We start from the raw sequence: 9,651 nt of genomic DNA, 5'->3' as shown, positions 1-9,651 counted from the left end.
GAATGCCTGCTTATTAGGAACTGTCCCCGGACTCTATGCGGAGGTAGACTCGAGAAACCGACGCAAGTAGTGTATGTCGAAAGTGTAGACGTGTTCTTGTGTAGCATCAATAGTTCAGAGCGTGCCCACTTAGGTAGTAGCAGTGCTCTTCTGGCAACGCGCAGAAGGCACGGTCCGCGAAGGTAGTTCCTCCGCGGTATCACGTTTCATCGGGGAGTGAAAGCCAACGCACTGGAGGGCCAGATACGCGGAGGTTAGGCGGGCGATAAATTAACGCAGTTCTCCATCGCTGTGATAAATGTCACTGCTGCTACCAAGGCTGTCACACAGGCTAACGGGGCAGCAGGGCAGGTTGCTTGATATCTGTGGAACCGACGATACTGCAATGTCATTTCGAAGTCATATTTCACTAGGCGCAAAGCCTGACGACCAAGCCAGACTATACGGTCTTTCAAGGATAAGAGTCAACACACATCATGCTCCTCAGTGAAAACCGCTATCCTAATGGCCGGCCGCATAACCAGGGACAAAATTTCCGGAAGACACACATAAGGTAAAATTCTCAAGTTCTAGAATGCAGTGATTCGGCTTTGATATGGAGAAAATACAGGCGCAGTAGGCGATGATGCGGCATTGTCCAGATTGCCGCTTAGAAAAGACAGCACCGGTATCGGGTTCCTTGTGTAACACAAACTCAATTATGAATGCCACATCGAGGTATAGAAAGTCTGTCGTGGTAATAAGCTCCATATCCTCGTCATATCCTCCACGTACATTGCGACGCTCGTATTTTTCGTACTTTCTCTGCTCGTAATTCGCCGACTGGTGAAGGTTTCGCCACGTTTTTGATACCCTCACCTTGCTGCTTGCTCAATTTTTTCGGCGACCGAACTAAAAACGTGCCTTTGCGACCCTAAGGTCGCAACGTACGGGCGTCACGATGTACGCGGAGGATATGACGCATCTTCGCCACCGCGCTGACCCAGCCATGAGTGAAGAAAGGAGCTGCGGCACCTCACGCGCGGCGTCAATGACCAGCTGTTTTCCGGCCTCGTACCGAAGCTGCCTACACCATCGCGGTGTTTATGGCCGACGGCGTGTACAGCAAGAAAATGCAACAGCAGAGGTCCAGGCAGTACGCCCGGCAACTGCAACCTGTTTCCATGCTGTCCACGTTCGACCGGATCGGCTGCGATCCTGGGAGAAATCCGAGCACTGTTAGAGAACTCCGCCGCTCCGTGGTCGCCGAAGAGCTGCAGCCATTCCAAGCAATCTTTGTCTTATGAGGTGCGCTCGGGATGGACCTGGCTTCGGGATTAAAAACTGACCTGATTTTTGGGTTGTCCCCTTCATCTTCCTGCACTGCTCTCCTTCTGTCGTGACAATATTTAAAGAGCATGGCCAGGGCTTGTAATACAAAAGCAACATAACGTACGGTCAGTACAGTAACGTATCGGGTTCCAAGGAAAGGCAAGTGCAGCAGGGGCGGCAAAAAATTTGGTTACCGGACGACCTGGAAACCTTGCAGTAGAAAGGTGAGTGCAGCTGCACAGGAGGAGATTAATTAGAGAGGAATGGACGAGGCTTTGTGCTGTTGAGTGTGTGTTCTGTGTGCTGGTGCAGCTTCTTTTAAAGCGATAGCTGTAATGGATCCATGACCCCCGCTTGACACCATGTGCCCTGTCCGCTGTCTGCGATTAACTTTCAGCCTAGCCTTGGTAAAAATGTGCCTGGATAGAAAAAAAGAACCAACGAAATGAAATCGCATCCAAGACTGGAAGCCGAAGCCGCGGCGCAGCAAACGGATCAGCTTCACAGGACGCTGCGCGAGAACAGTGGACAATCGCCTCAACCGAACACGCATCGACATAAATCGCACCGCACTACCGCGCTGTGCATTCCACAGCGCCGTCATCATGGACTTCTATCCCCGCCGTCCGCCGGCACTCCCCGCTCATCTTTGTCTTCCACGTAGCACAAATCCGCGTTTCGCACTGATTCGAATGTTGTCAACGTTCACAGTAGTTTTTCATAATTTCAGAGTTTGGCCCGTCCAAGCTTTGAAATTTGACCTGGGTCAATTTGGACCATAACTAATGTCCAACCATAATTAAGCATGCCTGACCCAATGGCAACCTTCAAATTTGGCCCAGGCCATTGCCAAAATGCTATCGCTCGAACTTTGGGTATAGCAGTGCTTAAACACTGCCTAACTATTTAGACTAGGTGTCCGCATCAGTTTTCTGTTCTCTTCTCCCCACAGATAAACGATGCAAATCGAAGTACAAACCACTGCACAATGATAGCCGAAACAGCAGCTACGTATTCGACAGTTCTGCCAAGCAATGCAGACGCGGGCGAGGTCCTTTTCAAGACCAAAGAGAATGCGATACAACCTGCCGGAGTGGTGAGTTAACTCATCCTTTCAGTTCCTTCTTCTTTTTAAACATTTATTCGCTGCTTTATTCGGCAATCTTCCTGGAACTTCTTTCGAGTTCTCATACTACTTCAAAACTGAAACCTCCCAATGCGTTGAAACTGGAAAGTCAGAGCACGGTGCATAAGATAGAACTTAACTCTTTTATTCTATTGCATACTCTAACAAACCATGTAACGTCACTATTTTAGTGTGCGGCAAGATGATGACCCAAAAAACCTTCTTTCAGTTTACGAGAAAATATCAATATTATTATCCTTCGGGTTCTTGACTACATATATTTATTGAAATGCGTTGCAAGAAGTAACGCCATTTAAACACAAAATGAAGCAGTAACATTATTGCCATTGTGATAGTCATCGGCATTGGCCTACGGTTGTTCTTGTCAACTGATAAGGCCGCCTATATTTGCGTTTTTTGTTTCTCAGTGGCTTTTATCTTCACTTTGAGTTTACAATTGTCCCCTTTCCTCTGTGGGTTAGGGCATCTGTTTTAGAATTGGTTTTATCCGTCTCAGCCGTTTAAACAAGGCTTCACGATCTTTAGTTCGGATATTGTTCACTGCATCAGCTTAAAAGAAACCAAAACGGCAGTAAGCACTCCAGCCCCTAATACAAAAGTTTGCAGTCTGTGCCATATGTATGCCAAATATAATGTTTGACGTCAGCGCTTTGTGTGCGTATAGTGGCGGTGATGAACACTTTGAAGGTTAAGTCAGTTGTAAAGACAAATACCCCTTAAAGCAGATCTGACAGTCATCGCCGTTGTTTAGTTGGTAGAGCACCGGACGCTTAATTCGGAGGTCCTGGGTTCGGTTGCCGCCAACGGCATGGGGTTGTTTTTTTCTTCTGCTATATGTATGTATATATATATAGAAGAGAAGCCAACTGCCACAGAAACCAAGCGACACAGAGGATTTTTTTAATGATTTATTTATTTTGTGCTGTTGTTCGATTTAGAATATTACTGAATATACTACCGCTTAAAGCTAATTGATTACAAAAACAGAAGAAAAAAAATGGCTGAGGCTTAACTTGGTTAACCCTGGTCAGATGCGAAGCATATTGATGGCTAGGCTTGGTAATACATGGCTTTCCTTGCTTGAATACTAGGTCATTTTAATACAACCACTAGAAGCCTTCGTCGCGGGGGAAGACAACGGCATGGCTACAGCGGAACGCACACCTCCGGATTGGGGACGAGGAATACGGCCCGTACTCTATGGGTACACGAGGTACACCACAGGGGGCGGTGTTTTCACCGCTCCTTTTCAACATCGCCTTGATGCACCTTCCCGGCCGACTGGCTCAGGTGGATGGCATAAAACACGCACTCTACGCAGACGACATTACAATCTGGACCACCGAGGGGAGCCTTGGGGAGATAGAGGACCGCCTTCAGCAGGCCGCCTCCATAGTCGAAGCATATGCTGCCGACTGTGGTCTCCAATGTGCTCCCGCCAAATCAGAGCTTCTACACGTCAGGACAAACCACAAGGACAACACGTCTCTACACATATCTCTGTCGGGCGGTCCCATCAGAGAAGTGGCGGAGCTCCGGATCCTGGGTCTGTTCATCAATAACAAACTTAGGCCGGACTCTACTATAGCGAAACTCAAGAGCATAGGTGAACAGGTAGGGCGCATGATCCGCCGTGTTTCCAACAAGCGGGGTGGAATGCGGGGCAGGGACGCGCTACGGCTCGCCTATGCTTTCGTGACCAGCCGGATCCTCTACGCCGTGCCGTACCTACGCACCACCAAACAACAAGACGAGCGCATTGACGCCATCATCAGGAAGGCAACAAAGCGAGCACTGGACCTCCCGGTGGCTACCTCCAACGCCAAACTGAAGGCGTTGGGAGTGGTAAACTCCTATCAGGAGTTGCGGGAGGCACACCTCGTGAACCAATATACGCGGCTATCGCAGACGGTGCCTGGGCGCCGCCTGCTAAACCGGTTACACATCCAACACACATGCATACCAGAGGGGACGGAGAACAACCCGGTGCTGTGGCGCCACATGCTCTTGGTCGCTCCGCTCCCGCGTAACATGGACATGGCTTCACATGAAGGCAGACGACAAGCGCGGGTTCGCACGCTTGAGAGGCAATATGGCTATAAAGAGGGCGTCTATTACGTGGACAACACAGGGCCGTCGCCCGCGGGATTCTTCACGGCTGCCGTAGTCCACCGGGGAATGAATGTCGATGGGCTATCTTTTCGGGCCCCAAATTCAACACGAGCGGAGGAAGTCGCAATAGCTCTCGCTGCCGCCGATCCAAAATCGAAAACGGTTATCACAGACTCTCGCCGGGCCTGTGAACATTATCTTGCAGGCGAAATATCACCTCTGGCCTCGCAAATTCTAAGACGCGCTCTCGCCGATCCAACTCGCACAAAAGTGATCTGGGCTCCTGGCCACCAGGGTCTACGAGGCAATGAGGCCGCTGATGCGGCCGCCCGAGCGCTCACACACCGGGCTCCTCATCCTAGCTCTCATGGCTCAGAAGCTCATAAACCGCTTTTGCGGTTCCCCGAAATCCTAATTTATTATTGTGACAGCCACCGTCTCTACTCGGCACCCGCCAAGGGGCTGAGTAAGGCGGAGGAGCGAACTCTGCCGCGCCTGCAGACAGGAACCCTTCTCTGTCCTGCAATAGCAAAACACTTCGATCCGAACACAGATGGGCGCTGCCCGCACTGTGGAGAGATCTGCGATATCTTTCACATGGTGTGGGCATGTACTCAGAATCCTCACCTTCCCCCTCCCCCACCCCCACCCGAGAGGCATGGGAGACTGCCCTCCTCAACTGCTCCACACTGGAGTCCCAAAGGGCTCTGGTCAAGCGGGCGCGAGACGGGGCCTCGTCATGCGGTGTCCCGGACTAAGGATACCGACCATGCAGCAGGGTTATTATTTTTTTTTAACCCTCAAGCTCTCTTTGATAAAGTTTTTCACCACCGCCACCACCACCCCGAGACGCGCGTTGGGTGGGCGCCTGGATTGCCACGGAAGCCGCGTCCGCCTGCCCGGTGGAGTGAGCGTTTCACCTACACCGAGTGTGAACGCGCGTTCGAAATGCGCGGGAATGCCGCTCGAGGACATTCCGGTGTCTGTGCGATGGCATCGTTCTCCCTCTCCCAGCGCGTGACGGCGATCTGTCGTGACGTCATATGTCACGTGGTGCGTCGTCACTGTACCACGTGTCTGCACGGCGTGCAACCACAGCGACGGCGCGAGGTGGACCCTCATCTTCCTCTGTCGTGACGTCATGTGTCACGTGGATGTGCACGGCGCGTAACCACGGCGAAGGGCTGTAGTGTACCTCTAGTAAAATGCTTCGCATAAAAACAACCACATACCGCCGGTGCGATCCGAACACGGCTTCCACCCGTCGCCGTTCGATGACGTTCTAGGTCACATCAGCGGTAACTCAGGACGTGCTACGTCCGCCGCTTAAGAACGTGGGTGGCGCTGATGAACACTCTCAAGGTTAGGTTATTTTGAAAACATAAAAATCCCCGAAAGTAGAAGATCTGACAGCCGTCGCCGTAGATCAGCGCTAGAGCATCGGACGCTTAATTCGGAGGTCGTGGGTTGGGATCCCACCGGCGGCATGTGGTTGTTTTTTCTTCTGCTTTTCTTATCAATTAGCATTAAGCGGTAGCATATTCAGTAATATTCTAAATCGAACAAGAGCATAAAATAACTAAATAATTTAAAAAATCCCCCGTGTCCCCCTGGTTTCTGTGGCTCTTGGCTTCTCTCAAATTAATAACGAGCCCCTCTTTACTCTTCCCTTGTTTCCTATATATATATATATATATATATATATATGTATATATATATATATATATATATATATATATATATATATATATATAGATATAGATATATAGATATGAGGCGAGTATTTATAGGGGTTGAAAAAAAGCTGCTTCAATGTGCCTGAGACAACCCCCCCCCCCCTAAAAACAAAAGAAAAATACCAACTGGCAACCAGGCGTTTCGCGCATAAGGAATGGCGGGATAGGGGTCGGAGACGTTGGATGTTATTGTAGTTCCTCGCACCCGAACAAATTATGGGCCACAAAGGTTAAAATACTGTTTGCCAACTACGCTTAACTCGGAATGTATATCTGTGTTGTGAAAGCAGATGCCACAACTCCTTTCTGCTTTCTCCTTCGTTCCTAGTATAGTATTTATCCCTGCCGTTTCTCCGAAGTGTTTGTTGAAGGGTGTAGGTCCCGTCAACTGTTAAGAGATTGCTTTGCCTGATTCCGCAGCGTTGTAATGTACGTTGCGATGTTGAATTAAATCTCATTAAATCTAATTTATTAATTTAATTTAATTTAAATTAATTTTAGAAGGGCGCCGGCTGGCCGCTCTGAGGATCTGCGTGATAACTTCCTTCCTTTCTAACTTTCAGTGGCCGTCTGCACTGCTCCCAGGCCATTTGCCATTTGCGCTGGGACGGTATTTCCAGTCTACTATTTTAGTCCATTAACCGGCAGGTGCCACTCAGATATGGGCTGTACCTACAATGGAAACAAGTTTCCAACTTTAGCGGAATGCCGGAGCACATGCAAAGCTGCTAAGATAACCTTTGCTTTTAGAGATAGCACCCTCGACCTCGATGCCAATCGGAGCACGAAGATGTCATAGAATGAAAAACCTAGCTTTCTTATACCTTTAGCGGCTACGGCTACAATGTATCAACAAATAACCTAACTACATGTTCGTACCTATGAGATATAATATTTTGTCATTGCGTTTGTTTCTCTCCCTATTTTTCCTTCATAACGCGAGTGCCTCTTCGGAAACGTTCGGTGATTCTTCCAGCTAATTAATTGTCTAGCTATACTGAATTTTGTTCTTTAATTTTTCATTACAAGTGGAGCTTACCGTTTTCTAGTGGTGAATCTTTGTTGTGAGTTACGCCGTTCAGCGTGTTGTATTTTGCTTAAGTGCGAAGATTTGCGACTATATCTCTCTATTCTGCCTGCTGGAAGTAATAGCAATACTTTCTACGCGACCTAATTTTACAAATTTAGAAGAATGTGCACTGCTTCACACAAATAGTGGCAATTCTCTGCAGATAACGAGTAGTTCCGAGAATAATAATGGTTTCTATTAATCGCGCGTGTGCGATCTAAATATCTTGTTTTGTCATGAAAGGCGATTAGTTAGTCATAAAGAGTTTTTGCAGCCACACGAGATGGGTAAAGGAGAAAACTGATGCAGGTGTTAATTAGCATAATCTCTCCTTGATTACTTCTAACTTTTATCCGCTCATCATTGCATCCTGTTATGTGCCGTAAGTACTCTCCCGTAAGCACCTCCAAATTCAAGACATGATTTCCCTATAGTGCATCGACGCAGCTCTGCCCATCAACACGCCGAATTGCTATCTTGTCAGTGTACTGCTCTGACGCCTTCCACACATCTGAAGGCTGCGAAGCCCCGAGATGTCAACCACGCTGCCATAGTCCTGTCCCTCAGCGTCAATGTGGAGTAGCAGGCAAGGGCTATGTCACCACCAGCCGACCTCCTTACCTTTTCCTAATTAAAATTCCTTTCTCTCTCTATCTCCTCAGCGCCAATGCTGGATCGCTCTACCGCACGCTGAGCCGGCTCTCTCTCGTAGACGGTGCTCTCTTGTATCACGTGAAGCAATTCAATTGCCGACTTGTCTTACGATAGCCAATGGTTTGGGAGAAGTCGGCCCCTGTCTTGCACACTTTGCACGACTCTCACTGAGCAGGCCACCTTGGTATTAGCAATGCCTACTTGCGCATGTAGGAAGCACTTTAAATGGCATATGCTCAGCAATACCAGTGAATATGTCCCATCATGCCAGACGAGCCGGTACAAGAAGCCGTCCTTGACAGCACTGAAGCTGCTCCCCCCTACAGGCATTTTCGCCTGCGAGTTCGTTTTTGCGACTCATTGGGCTAGACGATTTAGGCGAGTTTCCCACCTCGTTACGGCAACAGGAATATTCTTATTGCCACCCACCCCTTCTTCAAGTTGGTCAAAGCGCTACGTGTACCCGGTACGTCACGCATCATTCCGCGTTGTTTGTGGAGCGGATTCTTCTTATCCTGCATGGCGTACGCCGGCACGTCACAAACCGTGGGAGCTCCTTCAGGCCTTCCGAATTCGAACGAGCCCTCTGTTGTTTCAACATCTAAAAGCTACTACGACTGGCAGTAACCCACAGTAAAATGACTTCATGGATGCGATAAACCACTAAGTGACATACTTCCTACGCAGATCCGTCCCCAACGAACTGATTTCGCTTTGTCCCAGCCACAGCTTACACTTTCAGTGCTGCAATGCTGGAAACCAGTCCGGTGACGCCATTTTCTGTAGTCCATGGCAGAATGCCTTTCATTCTGCTAGACACGCAGGTAGGCCTGCCCCGTCCTACAGCGTCCCCACTTGGCTCTGCCCGACGGCTTCGTCTCGCCACCTCAAGGCCCCAATGAAACTTCTTCATGGCTCATGCACCTGCGCAAGATGACATTCAGGCCGCTCAGCCATGTTCGCCCACTGTACGCGCTACTGGACTTACAGAGAAGCTCTTGCCTCGGGTCCATGACATACCGCCTCGAGGACTAATCCGAGCATGGCCAGCATAGGGTGCACAGAATCTTCCCGTAGCTTGTTTCTCAGCTCAAACGATACGCCTCAAGTGTACACGTTAACACCTCACACCGTTCTCTACCCCGTCCCCACTTAGGCGAAAAAATTTAACGATGGCTAACTTGGACAGCACCGCGATAGTGATGACGACGTGCCGGCAAGATGTCTACAGGGCTAAGAAGCGTTCAGTATCGAAGGTTACCCGATGCTTTTGTGCTCTAACGTGCACCTTATTTTGTATCAACGTGCACCAATGAAGCATTGTATACATATAAGTTTGAGGGACTCCTTGTACGTAAATAAGTGGGTATGAAAAGTTCTGTAAGATCTCAGGTGCGTACTATTCGGGTTTCGTCCCGTTATAGCATTAGCCCTCCAGAGTATTTTATGCGCAAATATGCTAGGAAACATTGAGCTGCCCCAGAAAGGGAAGTTGAGTATGTATTATGTAATGCGACGGAAAAGCCTCCTATTTTCTCAGCCATTCAAAGATGACGAACAATTAATATTTACAATAGACTTGTATTTTCGATTCTTTTCAATTATTAATCCCTCTGCAACAA

Source organism: Amblyomma mixtum, chromosome 9, assembly GCF_055824585.1.
Source record: "Amblyomma mixtum isolate Tamu chromosome 9, ASM5582458v1, whole genome shotgun sequence".
NCBI classification, from domain to species: domain Eukaryota; kingdom Metazoa; phylum Arthropoda; class Arachnida; order Ixodida; family Ixodidae; genus Amblyomma; species Amblyomma mixtum.
Note: the sequence above shows the minus strand (reverse complement) of the source record.